Below are 13,077 nucleotides of genomic sequence, written 5' to 3' on the forward strand. Positions count from 1 at the left end.
CTCCTGAAGAGAAGATAAAGAGTCAGTACGACACAGTATTGAAAAATCCGGGAGTTAAGTAGATGTTAGTACCTCAGGACTCTGGAGTATTTTTCTTAACTTTGACAAGTAGGTAATTTTGCTCTGTTGTCCAGGCCAAAAGGCTACATAGGGTCAGAAGGCACAGTCAAGACTACACATAGATTTTACTCCTTCAGTAGGGAGTCCCTACTGAAGTCCCAAGTCCTGTCCCTTTGGCATGACGAAACACCCTCCCTGTTCCCAGCTGCCCCAACCCCGAGCCAGAGCTTCCTGCTCGGCCAGCCATCGCTAGACTGGAGGCTGCAGCAGCAGGAGGATTTCACTCTAAGCTCCAGGGAAGATCTCAGGACTTGCTGACAATTGACAGGAGTAAACATCAACTACTGCTTCTTAGCCTTGCGGCAGGAGAATCTTGTGATAGCAAGGCTAGGGGGCAGAATTCAGACCATTTCCAGGCAAGTGGGGCTTGCCATTGTCTTACTCCATTATCACTCATTATCCCAGCTGTGGAGGACCCAAAGACAAAGGCCAGGTTGCATCCAATCTTCTGGCCAACTTTTATTCCAACCTTATTCATAGACTGTATCCAGCCCAGACTATACAAAACTCAATCAATCTCTGCTGGTAGCAGAGTTTCTTATAGCAGTGCAGGCTCAGCAAGATAACTGCAGAGGAAGGGAGGATATTAAGAGGTTTGATCTGGAGTAGAAAATTACCACTGAGGGGGAAAAAACAGCAGGGGAATGATCTCAGTATTTCCCAGGCATTATCAGCAGGCATAGACACTACCAGAAGGAATGAAAAGGAAAGTAAGATTTGGTCCAGGACATGTATGAAAAGGAAACCCAATGGATAAGAGGACTGAAAGGAACAGAAGATGCAGGAGAAGGTTGTTTAGGAAAAAAAATAAAAAAAAGAAGGGGGGTGCAAAAGGAAGGGCAAAAACCAAGGCTATATCTGTCACTCGTCTCTCCCCGCCCACTCTGAGAAGCTTCAAAAGAGATCTGGAAATAGAGAGGAAAAAAACGACAGTCAGATATTACTGTTCCAGCCACTGAGTCATGGCAGGAAACTACTGATACTGTAAATTAAGTTCTGTAAGGTCAGAGAAGAATTGAGTTTTGTCAAGGCTCACTGTAAAAGGAACAAATATTTAGTGGTGAAGATTTGCCCCTTTTGTAACTCTTGGTGTTACCATAGAACCATTTCATGAAGCATCTTTGAAAAAAGCTGCCTTTATTTTATCATTTCACACAAGTGCCGAAGTTTCTTCTCTTCTTCCTGCATCTTTGATTTCATTGCAACAGATGCTTATTAAGAAAAGGATGTGGAGAAAGTAGAAAAAGCCACCAGTCTTTGGCGTGCTACTTGATGCTCGGTCTACTCCAACTCTTAAAATTGCTGTGCCACAGAGAAATCATTTTACCGTGATCTTCTTATCCTTTCATCAAATTAGTCACGGGCAGTTGTGGACATTTATGTGGCATTTTTAGACATAGTCCACCACATGTACTGGGTGGAATTGCTTCTACCAGAATGGCATAGCCATCCTAATTCCCACAGAAATACAACGAAGAAAAAAACTGGAATTTGCTATTGTGCAGAGGGCTCAGCAGACTCCTCCCAGCCCTCTAGGAAAACACCCTTACACTCCTTGCACTGCCCAGACATGTTAAGGTGTTTTTGATTCCCCACCAAGAGTTGAAGAGGTATGGCATCGTGGGATTCCCAGCTGCCAAAACAAAGGTACATGCATGCCATCCAGGCAAATTACATTTTTCAACTGACAAGCCCATCTGTAAAGGTAAGATGCTACCTAGCCCCAAAGTGCTGAAGAAGAAAAACAGCAGACACAGGATTCAGAGAAATCTGGGGAAGGAGCAAACAGTACGGGACATGGATTCTTGGGAAACTGTTATCTGTGTTACTTGTTAATTAAAGTTTTTAATGACCCAGTATTGCTTCTGTTGCCTAGGCATACCCACCACAGCTTTGCAGCTGCCCGTCACAGTGAACACAGCCAGGAGCTCTTGTCCCACTTCAGAGGTTAAGGCATAATGGGATGCTTGTGCATCTGCTACAGAAACCTACTATGCAACCCACTAAGCAACTTTCCAACTCAGTCATCTAAAGCTAATTGCTTCCATAAGTCCTGAGGGTCTCTCTCCAGCCCATCTGAGTCACTGTACCATGTCTGAACCAGACCCGGCTGAGCACAGTTCAGCAGAGAAACAAGAAAAATTGTCAAGAATAGCCCAGTGGTAGCAAATCAAGGAAGTCAGTCATACCAGGGAAAGACACTGGTGATCCTGGAAACTTGTCCCATTCTTCCTCCACCAAGAAAACAGACCAAAACAGAACTTGACTTATGAGGCAGGAGGAGTTCTATCCAGTGATACATGGAACAAGAGGATGCAAGAAAGTTGCAGGGCAACTTCCTGCACAATCTTCTTATAGATTGGGAAGTCATGGCTGAAGGCAATACACCTCATGGTAGGCTACAGGAAAGCACAAACACAGGCACCTGCTGCTGAGAGAAGCACTGAAGGGCCTTGAGTGTGGAATCCCTCCATCTTTTCCTGACAGTAGCTTTAAAGGCTGATTAATAGCTTTGATGTTTTAACAAATAAAAGAATTTGTGACATTACAGAAACTAGCCAGATTCTATCTATGGTGAATCACCATAACACATAACATGTCTGAACTTCAAAACATTCCTGTCAGAGATCACTGGCCAAAAAGAAAATCTATTCCTTTTTTGTTTGGGCTTACAGGTACTGATAAATTTGATGACATGACGATGATTTCCAGCAGGGGAGCAATATTTGTCTCAATTTCCACACCAAAAACAGCTATGGAAAAGGGCAAAGAATATAATGACTCAGTATCACAGGGTGGAGACTAATTAGCAGCAGATCAGGAGCAGGCAGTGGTCTCTGGAAGAAGGTGCTTTCATGAACAGAGCACAATCTTAGTCATCGCCTGTCTTGATCAACTGCAGAGGTTTCCATGAAACAAATGCTATGGCTGCCTCAAACTGAACAAAACCCTTTGGTGACTTTTTGTTTGATTATTTGAAAAGTAGTGCCTCTTTTTGGGACCTTCCCTATTCTTTTCTTCCAGTATCCAGTTAATCCTGGTAGAGTGGACCTCCTCTCCATCAACCAAAATCTCACTGTACAGCAGGAGTGCTTATCAGGCAGTGCCTCTCCATGAGCCCTCTCAGTTCACTGAGGACAGATAATATAAATATTAAGAATATGAGGACAGCATCATCCTTTCACTCAATCAATGCAGATGCACCACAGGGTCATTTCAGCAATTGCTTTTTTTAAGACATGCTATTCTCCTCTGTGATTTCAGGCAACCAGTGAACTCACAGCACCTGCCCTTTCACTGGTACAAAACCACTACAAAAACATTCTATCTAGTTAGTTATCGCATTACCCCATCAGCAAGGTGGATTTTATTCCTGCTTTAACAAACCTGTCGTCATTTTGGGTTTATCGGAAAAGTGTACTGTGAACACACGGAAAGATAATTCAGGTCTAACAAACTATTTAGCTGGTTTTTTCTAGTAATATATCGGGAAATGCTGTCAAAACTAAGATTTTAATCTGCATGTCCTAGTGCTCCTACTATTCCTAATAGGACCCACTGGATTGCCTCCTAGTAAGTTTTTTTCTTCTGAAAAATCTATTGCTTACTTAAGGAACTTACTTAAACGCTCAAAAGCCCAAGAATTGATTTGTTTATTTTTTAACTAAATCAGCAAGTGCATTTTTCAGGAGTTGATGTATGCCCATTCATATTGAGAAAGGTTTTGGCAATTAGCATTTATCTTTAGCTAAGCAGAGCTGAAGAACGGCACAGACATTATGAATTTTAAAGTTTCCGTTCCTCAGGGAGTAAAGTGTGGCTTTTTCTGCCATTCTCAGCTTGGCTGGAACTGCAGGAGGGCCGGTCAGGATGCCCTATAAACCAAGAAAATTTGGGCTGTGTGCCAAGCACCCATCTCCCTGCTGGCACAGGCACCTCCAAGCAGCTCCCCGATCTCACATGGGCTGGAACATTAAAGGAACTCCCTCCTGAAATAATAGAGACTACCTAAGCACTCCTGCTTTTAAAAATTACAATAAATATGGGCAAATGCATGCCCTGTAAAATATTTTGAAGGGTTTCAACAATCACTCTCTTGTTTGGTGACCAGGAGTTTGTCAAGCAAAGATGACAGACACCACCCACTCACCCCGGCTGAGGTCTGAACCAAACCATCAATACAACACAGTGTCGAGGACCTCTAGCTCTCTTTTGCCTTGTGCTGGTCTATCATTGCATATCCTTAATGCAGCAGGATCTCTGGCATCCCAAAAATCCTCCTCTCCTAGGCAACAAACTGATTGACTGTCTCAATGATTGACATTTCTTTGGGTTTTTTTCATTCATTCTCAACTCCATAACTGGCAGTTGCATCTACTGGGTTCTCTGTTTCTGCAGCTTATGATTTTTTTTGAAGCAGATAAAGGGATTTAGGAACTTAAACCTCCCTGCACCAGTGGATGTGCAGATTTTTGCCAAAATCAGCCAGGCTAGAAAAAGTACAGAAAGCACTTGCTCTGACACAGCACAGTCTGGATGACACATCTGGGTGCTCACACAAGCTGAGAAGGTGTTCGGCAATCTGTGGCAGGATGAAAATAGAGATGAGTGGGGACAGATCCCTTGGTTTATTTTAAAAACACCACCCATGGTCAGTTAAACTTGTTTCCTGGGCAGCCTGGCCATGCATGGAGCAGGCCTGCAGTTTTACATCCCTCTGCAGCCTGGAAGGATGTGCCAGCAGTAGCATATGTGAGCAGTGGCACAAACAGAAGGCAGCAGTCCCATACATAGGACATGCTTCACCAAGGCAGATCTTGTCCCTCTCCTGAGAGGGTACAATTGGTGAGAAGTACCTAAGATGAGATGCCCATGCTGCACTGCCAGACCTGTGTCCTTCAGAGAGGCCTGACAGAATTTCACATTATGTCCAGTGCTGTGAGATGACTGCACAAATGTCCCCACTGGTGGCCTCAGCCTCTTGTTTGATGTATGAAATCTTCCAGCCTAACTCCTGAACATCACCTCGGATAGAGGAGGACACATCCCCCAGTCTCAAAGCTTGTTCTGCTCCTGTGACAGCTGCAGAAGTTACTATGGAGAAAACTAGTTCAGTACAACAAAGTACCACAGTAAACCTCTTTCTACAGTTTATTATCAGAAACAAAGAGGGATGCAAGAGGCCAAGCTGCTTTCTTAGGTCTCACAGTGGCCTGCCACAGCCCACCACTGCTGCAGCCCATGCACCTCCAGACTGCTCACTGATCTTCTGCAGGATAGCTCTAGGGGCCTCCAACCAATGGGTACAGCTGACTTAATACAGATACATTTCAGTTATGCATAAAAAGCCAAATTCATTACACATTAAAGCATGGCAGTTTTAACCTAACACTTTTAGGCTTTTCCCTACTTCTGCTGGCAAGACCGCTGTATTTTCTCATACATGTGAGGAAGCTTTCCCAAATAGTATCACAGGGAGAAAAAAACCCCCCTATGTACATCATTCTCTGTGGAACGCCCAAATCACCAAGCTTGCAGAGAGTGATGCAGTAGCTGGGGAGTAGCTGAGAGGATTGAGCCTGTGCCTGCTCAGTGGGAGGCATGAGGATCTCCTCACAAGGTGTCAGCAGATGGCTGGGTGCTGAAGGTATCTCCCTGGTGACACCCACGGGAAACAGCTGGCAGAAACCTAGGGTGAGGGACAGTTGCCTCACAAGTTGTCCAACACAATTTAGCCACTTTTGGGCATCTGCAAAACCTTCACTGGGCTAAGACCATGGCACAGGGCACTTGGCAGGCCACTGCTCCTCTATAGCAATAGCTGAAGTTCAGGCACCTCAAATGGCATTACTCCTCTACATTTACACACTTGAATCATTCCTCTGCAAAACAAACTAAAAACAGCTGGAAGAGCAGATAACCACAAGAACTCAAGCTATAGCTCTCCTGTCTGCATTGTTAAAATTAGAGTTTAGGGTTTGATATGTGAATATCATGATCTGATAACAATTACCACAAAAATACCAACCTAAAGGGCAGTGACACACCCTCCCTGCTCTGTTTACAAATGTCACGGTCATATGAGATAGTAGTCAAACATATCAGCAGACTAAAAATAAACCACAATAGGATATGTTGATAAATATTTATTTCAAAACAGTATAGCTTTTTACATGACTAATGTTAATGTGATTTCAGACTGAGAAGAAAACAACCAATGTTCATTGCTTCTAACTGTGTTTAGAGGAGTGACACAGGTAACTAACTACCATCAACTCTGGCATTTTATTCTCCTGGTAGAAAATGTGAGTAGGTAGATCAGTCAAGACCATTGTTGCTTTTAATACACCAGTGAGGACTAGTGCAGGATGCAACTAGCAGGCCACAGGTATCATCTTGGAAGAGGACCAGCCATTTGCATGCAAAAGGGTTCATCCTTCATGACCGTGTGGGCTGGTTTCATGCACCAGCCAACAGAGCCTGTATCACAGAGAAGTTAGAAAATGTCTGCCTGGACCTTTAAGACAATTTTATTTCCAGTTAGATCACCATCAAACCCTTTTCACAATAGCATCTGCCACTGAACCACTGCTAATTAGTCAGTCCCTGTTCAGCGAGGGAGGAAGACGTGACAGCAAAGATGAAATTATTTTTAAAAACGGCCTGAAAAGCCCCGATAAGGATTGCAGCACTTTATGACCTACACCATGCTTGTCACAGGGCAGGGAGAGGGAATTTGCCTATCACTACATGTTGCAATCGCTGTGGAAATGTCTCTCTCTTCTTGCTTCCTCTCCACCCTTGTTCAGAGAGTTAAGGTAAGATGGGAAAGCAGCTGCAGCTTCTAGGACATCCCATCTGGGGGTCCAGGACAGCGCTGGCAATGCTCCTTCAGTGTGCTCTATAAGCCTCAGTTGCTTTAATATTTTCTCCGTAAGTATCACTTCTCTAACTGTTGTAAGCAGCATGAAGAATACTCATGTAAGATCTTGAACAGTTTGGGTGTGGTGCAGTAGGGGCCACACAACAGACAATGCAGTCAAGGGATTTACTGAAGCAAATAGTTCTGTTGTGCTGGGGGAGAGAGAGAAGAATTGGGAGAAGCCTCTTGACTTAGGGAAACGATTCATAGCTCAGTGAAAGTCTGTGGAATGACTATTCTAACATTTAAAAGTTTCCATTCTGCACACCACAGTCTCCCAGTGAAAAAGCAGGGCTCTTCCAAGTATAAGTTTACCAGGCTGAAAGGTTAACAGGGAGAAACAGAAGTCCCAGGAGTGTGACTCTTCATTTAGCACTTTGGTCTCACAGATACATCCGGACAGCTACAGCCTGACTTCCTAAGCACAAGAGCAGCTTTATTGGAATTTCTTGTCCATCATTCTCCCAAGAATATGGAGAGGAAAAGGGGGTTGCACAGTTGGGTATTTCTGCAGTTCCTTGGTGAGGACAGAAGCATAGAGTTCACAAGTCTTGGAGAGAGATCTTTGAAAAGAGAAAGTGGTGTGTTTCAAATGAGACACCCACCCTCTCTAAGGTTGGTGTACTGGCAATACCTGAAAGTAATGTGTATGATGCTCTGATGGCTCCTTGAAGACAGGAAAGCCTGGGAGTGAATGGCAGATTCTGCATCTCCATCTCCTCTCTTCTACCTCTTTCCAAACAAAGCAGGGCTCACAGCACTGGAGGGGACTGCTGCCTGTAGCAGTAACCCTCACACTATGGCAGCCTCATCTATGTGAGCATCCCTAAAGCATGATGTAGGGTACATGCCCACTAGAGCATCTGCCCACTCCTGATTCCACAGGGGCCTCCATAGAAACACTGAGCATTCTGCTCCAAAAGCAATTTTCATTCTATCACAGACTGCAATGACACCAGCATTGTGTCCACCCTCCTAAATGAATTCAGCTCAGCAGTTTACCAAACACACTTGGAAGGGCTAACAACAAGACAGAGTACCAACACTGACAGGCTGAATTTTAGCAGAGTTAAGAAGAGGGTTATAGAGAGAAAATTAAATATTTCAAAGCACATAATCATGGTACTGTCCTGTTACACATCTGCCTAAGTTGCACTAGTAGTCAGCAAATTTTCTCTGTAATTCTCCACTTTCATGAAATAGAACTTATTTCTGGTGAAAAATAATATATACACTCCAACACTCTGTACACCATTCACACAGAATAGCAAAGGATTCAGTGCAGCCGGAAAGTGTCATCTTCCAAAAGCTGCAAAACCCATAAACAGACAGAAGTTACGTTCAGTTCCTAAGTACTAAGAAATACACATAAAAAGGAGACCTCCTACCAAGATGGCAGAAAGATCAAATGAAAGGAAGAAGGAAAGGACAGTATGATATCCCCTTGTGTCCTGCTATTTTTTTGTTATTACGGAGTGCTTTACTTCCACAGAGTGTGTAATAAGAACGTGTTTGTATGGTAAAGCAGATTCAGCTAAAATCATCAGCAGAAAACTTACAGAAAAAGATTTTTTTTCCAAGTGTTTTCAGTAATGATACAAGTTCAGAAATTAACATTACACTGGTGAAGCATTATCTCAAGAAACACGTTAGCATTTGTGTTGTGTTTGTGTAGGGCATTGCTGAAAGCTCATGGACCTTCTGAAAGCGGCCATAGCGTAAATCTCTGCTTCAGTCATGTTCCATTTCTCTGTAGAGGAAATTAAATCAAAGACTTAGCACTCTACAAAGGGAGGTATATGATAATCACCAGCAGGAAACTCATCATGTTTGGGAATCTAAGACATCTTCCTTCTTTTCCAAGATATCTTTAGCTTAATCCTAACCAGTCACAGGAGGACAGAGAAATATATATGGTCTACATTGTCAACCAGTCAATACACCATACAGAAAAATCAACCTCTTTTCCACTCCTCATTTATTTCCCACAAGCCTCTTCTATAATCTTTTCCTTTCCACACACCCCAACTACTTGAAAACCACAGGCTTCCCCATGCTATTGGATTGGTTGAGTTTTGTAATGGCTGCTAGTGTGAAAATCTTTCATAATATTCTAACAAAAACAAATAGTTTTAGCCAGTCCCCTTTAGTACATATGCTTATTTTCCTCATGTCAATTAAAATAATAATTTAAATAAATTACTAATTAGTAATTTATTAATAATTTAAATAAAAGACATAATAAAACTGAAAAAAGTATTTCCTAGTATGATGCTTAAAAGCTGATAGGAGCATGCAAGTCGTGTATCATGCTAATTTTTAATTACATTCTGTATGTGGTCATTTCAGATATGCTAGAAACAGAGGAATCATCCAATATATAGCTTTGGCAAATATATTTACAAATATATTCCACAGACACTGTCAGAAGTTGATACTAAAAATAAAAGGCATAAATTAAAAGGAAGGCAGTAGATACTAATCCTTGTGGTGGAAAAGCTATTTCAAAATATGAACTTAACCACATCCTCTTTAGTATGTACTTACCAACATTCAATACAGTCTTCTGGAATCTGTGCAAAGCCTGAGACAACAGTTCAGAAAAGCACATAAATATGTATTTCATATTAAAAGAAAAGCTCATTCTGAAAACCAGCTTTAATAATTAGACATTAATACTCAACAACTATGTCCATATTTGGGCCTAGAACAGGTCTGTGCTCTCTCAGACTCACTGCAAAGGCTACAGGAGGACCACCATTTCTTTGGAACAACAAAGAGCAGGAATTAATAATCCAAGGCCTTAGACTTCAAGTCCCATCTGCTGCAAAGGAAAGGCAAGGCACACTGAGAACTTCTTTCAAGCCTAGCATCTCATAAGTGTAACCCAGCTCCAATGCTTTCCAGGGTGGCAGAGCCTCTTAACTCCACCTCCCACACCTGCTCATCCAGCCTCCTCATACCTCCGAAACACAGACTCCATTCTATTCAGTGAACCTGCAGAACACTTAGTTTATGGAAAAGACTGTGTCTGAGCACAGCATTAAACTGAATTTACTTTCCAGTAGTCAACATGAGCAGCAAACAACACTAGGAATAAATTGCTTCCAAGCTTTGTGCTTTTCATAGTAACAGCTTAATTTCTGAGCTTACCTGTAGCTGCCACACAGCTTGGAGTTTGCTGCAGATCTATAGCTGTCCTGCCATTTTCATCACAGAAGTAACAAGTAGGAGTGTTGTTCTCTTTTTTCTAGGAAGCAAATGAAAGACACAGGTGGTTTGTAGGTATTTATTTAAAACACATTTCAGTCATTTGACTAATGACCAGGAGAAGGAAGCAGGAAAAGGGGAAACAGAGCCAGTTTTCACCCAGTTTAATAATCTCCAAGCCATCTGTCCACACCTTTGCATACACAAGAGCCATGTAAGTGTGCCTTGCTGACAAAAAGTGGTGGCCAAATCAACAGAGTCTATGCCTCTACATGGGCAAACCCTCAACTGGGCTGCTTATCCCAAATAGTTTGTTGCACTATTGAAACAGCTGATGCTTGAGACTATAATGACATAGAACATACCTGATCTAATTGGGATTCAGCCTTGGTAATAGGCCTTTATCATCAGCACAGCAGGACATAATAAAGCTTCCACAATTAAGTGAGCAACTAAGCCATTTTCCTGCTTTTCTTTCTTTTAGTAGTTTCTTTATGATGGCATAAGCAGTGGAATTGGTGCTCTTAACATTTATTATACATGTTTTGGTTTAAGCTTAGAATTTTCCTGTGCTAAAAGCAACAAGCTTTGTCAACTGAGGCTCTTATTTGGCTGCTACAGGCTGCAAAGCAGAAAGAGACCAGGGGTTTGCAAAGCCCAGCACTGTGCTCCAAAGTGGGAGCTTGCTGCTCAGGAATCTCTCCAGAGACTACCACGGTGTTTCCAAGGCAGAATTACGACCTGTTTTACTTATGTGCAAGTTTGGGAGTCCTTTTACCCCTCCTTCTTGCATCCAAAACCCCAGTTTGTGCTATTCTATCTCTGTTCAACCCTACAGCTCCTCAGCGAGGCCCCTGCAAAGAGAAGCATGGAGAGGGGGATTGCAAGTTCAGCCTCATCTCACAGCCTGCCTGACACAGGTGCAGGGGCCAGAACCTCCCCAACTCCTCCACAGAGCTGGAGAATAGGAGATGGCCAAAAGCACATTAAGGGAATTGAATTTAGGTCTTGTTGAGACTTTAAAGCAAACACTTTCAAAAAGGAGGGCAGGGGAGAGTCACAAATATACATTGGCTGGCCTGTGCAGCCATGTCCACAAAGCAAAAGCTGCCCAACTGCACCTGCGCCATGCTCCAAGCTGTGATTGCAGCCCAGAGACACCCACAGCCCTCCTGCCATGGCCTCAGCCCAGAGACACCCAGAGACACCCACAGCTCTCCTGCCATTGTCTCGGCTCAGAGACACCCACAGCCCTCCTGCCATCACCTCAGCCCAGAGACACCCACAGCCCTCCTGCCATGGCCTCAGCCCAGAGACACCCAGAGACACCCACAGCCCTCCCGCCATTGCCTCAGCCCAGAGACACCCACAGCCCTCCTGCCATGGCCTCAGCCCAGAGACACCCACAGCCCTCCTGCCATCACCTCAGCCCAGAGACACCCACAGCCCTCCTGCCATGGCCTCAGCCCAGAGACACCCACAGCCCTCCTGCCATGGCCTCAGCCCAGAGACACCCAGAGACACCCACAGCCCTCCCGCCATTGCCTCAGCCCAGAGACACCCACAGCCCTTCTGCCATCACCTCAGCCCAGAGACACCCACAGCCCTCCTGCCATGGCCTCAGCCCAGAGACACCCACAGCCCTCCTGCCATCACCTCAGCCCAGAGACACCCACAGCCCTCCTGCCATTGTCTCGGCTCAGAGACACCCACAGCCCTCCTGCCATCACCTCAGCCCAGAGACACCCACAGCCCTCCTGCCATCACCTCAGCCCAGAGACACCCACAGCCCTCCCGCCATTGCCTCAGCCCAGAGACACCCACAGCCCTTCTGCCATCACCTCAGCCCAGAGACACCCACAGCCCTCCTGCCATGGCCTCAGCCCAGAGACACCCACAGCCCTCCTGCCATCACCTCAGCCCAGAGACACCCACAGCCCTCCCGCCATTGCCTCAGCCCAGAGACACCCAGAGACACCCACAGCCCTCCCGCCATTGCCTCAGCCCAGAGACACCCACAGCCCTTCTGCCATCACCTCAGCCCCTCAGGACAGGAGTGGCCTCCCCACAGCCCTCTATACTAACAGCCTTACCTGCTGGGGGGACCCAGACTGTCATGTGAGAGAGAGGGAAAGTGGAGCCCTGTGGCTGTGGGGCAGGAGGCCCAGTGCCTGCCCACTGTGGGACTGCCCTTGCCCAGGCCACTGGAACCTGCGAAGTCAGAGAATTCCTACCAACACAGAAATTACCTTCTCTGTGAGCGCCTGAGAGAACAAAACAGTCCATGAGGTTAATGGAAAAGAGGAACTCTGCCTGGATACATAGGAGATCCTGCTAGAAATGTCTCAATGCCAAAAGAACAGTAACAGGGGTAAAAAAAAAATAAAGTATAAAAAGGGGAACTGAAAAAGCATGGAAAACTGCTCTCCAGCTGGTGGGCTCCTCCTGGCTGCATAAACAGTTAGGAGACCTCAGGAAAAAAACAACTCTAAGATGAACAACTGCACTTACACTGTGGTGTTTCTGCTGGTAGAGCCCGTGTGGTGCTGCACAAAAACAGTGGCAAGAAAGGGAAATTGAAAGCCTTGGAGGGGCTCTGGGAAGTCACCTTCTCCACAGCTGCTCCCTGTGGCCAAAAACACCCAGTTAGGGCAAGAGGTGGTGGACAGGGGTTGTGTGGGCATGGAGGTGTGAGGGCATTGGATCGAGCAGGGAACTGGGACACCTCCCCCTGTCCATGGTCCCCTGGGATGCCTCAGTCCATGGCTACATCCAATCCTCGCTGCTGGCACCAAGTCATCCCTCAGAGCATCCTCCCTTCAGGC

The 13,077-nt window shown here is 45.0% G+C and overlaps 1 long non-coding RNA gene across 3 annotated transcripts in view; it reads right to left on the reverse strand.

Annotated features, from left to right (window-relative positions):
* The window catches only part of LOC125329492, a 144,416-nt gene that overhangs the window by 71,452 nt on the left and 59,887 nt on the right, over nt 1-13,077 (reverse strand). The window contains exons 10-12 of one of the 3 annotated variants that reach the window (XR_007205167.1): nt 10,196-10,292; nt 9,590-9,626; nt 6,252-8,351 (exon numbers count right to left, since the gene is read on the reverse strand). This is a non-coding gene — a long non-coding RNA (uncharacterized LOC125329492). Of the gene's footprint in view, nt 1-6,251; nt 8,793-9,589; nt 9,627-10,195; nt 10,293-13,077 lie in introns of those variants that run through there. The other 2 variants (XR_007205163.1, XR_007205169.1) reach the window with 2 other exon arrangements.

The sequence above is a fragment of the Corvus hawaiiensis genome, chromosome 8, assembly GCF_020740725.1.
Source record: "Corvus hawaiiensis isolate bCorHaw1 chromosome 8, bCorHaw1.pri.cur, whole genome shotgun sequence".
NCBI lineage: Eukaryota > Metazoa > Chordata > Aves > Passeriformes > Corvidae > Corvus > Corvus hawaiiensis.